This window comes from Austrofundulus limnaeus, unplaced genomic scaffold, assembly GCF_001266775.1.
Source record: "Austrofundulus limnaeus strain Quisiro unplaced genomic scaffold, Austrofundulus_limnaeus-1.0 Scaffold0, whole genome shotgun sequence".
Classification (NCBI taxonomy): Eukaryota; Metazoa; Chordata; class Actinopteri; order Cyprinodontiformes; family Rivulidae; genus Austrofundulus; species Austrofundulus limnaeus.
The window spans coordinates 10,751,330-10,752,967 of record NW_013952402.1 but is presented as its reverse complement, the minus strand read 5'-3'; the positions used below and the strand labels follow the sequence as shown (position 1 = coordinate 10,752,967).

At 38.0% G+C, this 1,638-nt stretch overlaps 1 protein-coding gene across 1 annotated transcript in view; it reads left to right on the top strand.

Moving 5' to 3' along the window:
- shtn1 (shootin 1) overlaps positions 1 to 849 on the top strand; it is a gene marked incomplete at its 5' end in the record, with an annotated part of 41,293 nt that extends 40,444 nt beyond the window's left edge. The window contains 1 exon segment of the mRNA XM_014002848.1: positions 44 to 849.
- Positions 850 to 1,638: the final 789 nt, after the last annotated feature.

Here is a 1,638-nt window from a genome sequence, read left to right as displayed (position 1 = left end):
GGTAGCCCTGGTTGTTAGAATAAATTTTTGTCTTTTTGTGCAGGTCTCCATCCCGTTTCTGTCTACCTACATTGTGAGAGGAGCCACAGCACTGATCCCAGACCAGGATCCGGGTGACAGATTCCTCTTCACAGTCTAAATGATCTTTTCTGCATTGAAGTGAACCGACTGTCTCGTGCGAGCCTCGATACAATCAGGGTAATTCTGCTGAAATCTTCCCGTTAGGAAAGTAAAATGGGAGCCGTTTTAGTGTTTGTGAACCAAGAAAAACGACGCGCAGAACGTTTACACCGAAGCCTTTTAGTTCCAGTCAAATGAAAGTTATGAACCCTCGCCACCTTTTCAAGGCTCATTCAAGTCCTTTTCTAAAAGCACAGTTTTATTTTTTTATTTTTTTGTTTTGTTTTTTGTTTGCACTGTGGTGAATGGGGCTGTGAACAAGCAGCCTTGAGCTTTTGGCAAAAGCAAAATATGTTTCTATTCACACTGGGTTTGACCTTGGAGCTCCCCAGTGGGCAATTACAGGCCATGGTGGTAGAATCCGTTTTCACTGTTCCCCTGAGTCACTCAGCTGTTTCTTTTTTTAGGCCTTCATTTTATGTTTGGTGCCAACTCCTCTTCACTGTATTCACCCTGTGTGTGTTCCTCCTGTTGACCTGTACTCAGTTTAGTCGAAGGTCAAGTTACTTCAAATATATGGAATCAAACAAAAACAACATCAAAAAAAGGGAAAATTTCCAAAAAAATGCACATTTTTTAAAATTATTTAGGAAAAACATGATTTCAAAATATAAAGTCTATAATAAATGTAAATGAAGCAAGACCACAAAGGAAACATTACAGTTGCTGGTTGGGCCTCACTAGCAGTGGTGGGCAGCACTAATCTAAAAATTAGTTCAACTAGCCCTAAAACACTAACTCAGATATTTAGGTCCCCTAATTCTAAAGCACTAACGCACTGAAAGTTTTAGCAAAAAGCTAATTCYAAAGCACTAAAATAACCCAATCAACCCATGAACATTTTTCAACAGACAACATGAGTCACATGTTGTCATGCTGCTCTCTTAAGACTTATCATTGACATTCCACAGCTGTATTTGTGTTCATATATTGTCACCTACTATAAGTGATACACATAAKAACAAAATGTGTGCCAGTTTTCACCCTCAGCTGTTAACATTAATGTTGATCAATAACCTTTAGCTAATCCACTAAGAAATTTTTAAAATCAGCAAAAGCCCTAAAGCCCTAATCTGGAAATTACTTCCGCTATTAGTGCTTTAGTGGAACTGAGCCCACCATTGCTTACTAGAATCAGCATGGTAACTGTACACTCGTGTCTCTCACTCCCTGACAGCCACGTGAATGAGAAGCATAGTTAAAAAAACAGAAAATTAAACTTCGAACACAGTTGTTGTTCTAGAACTATAAATAAGATCTTAAATATGTTTAAACACTGAATGACAGACAATACTGAGAATCTAAAAACTTTTGTGTTTTTAGTGTTTTATGCAAGTGATAAAACTTAAAAGATGCCAGACTTGAAGACAACATTTTGAGCTAATACAACCGCTGGCAAAAAGTATGGAATCACCAGTCTTGGATGAGCACTCATTCAGACATTTCATTCTGTAAAAC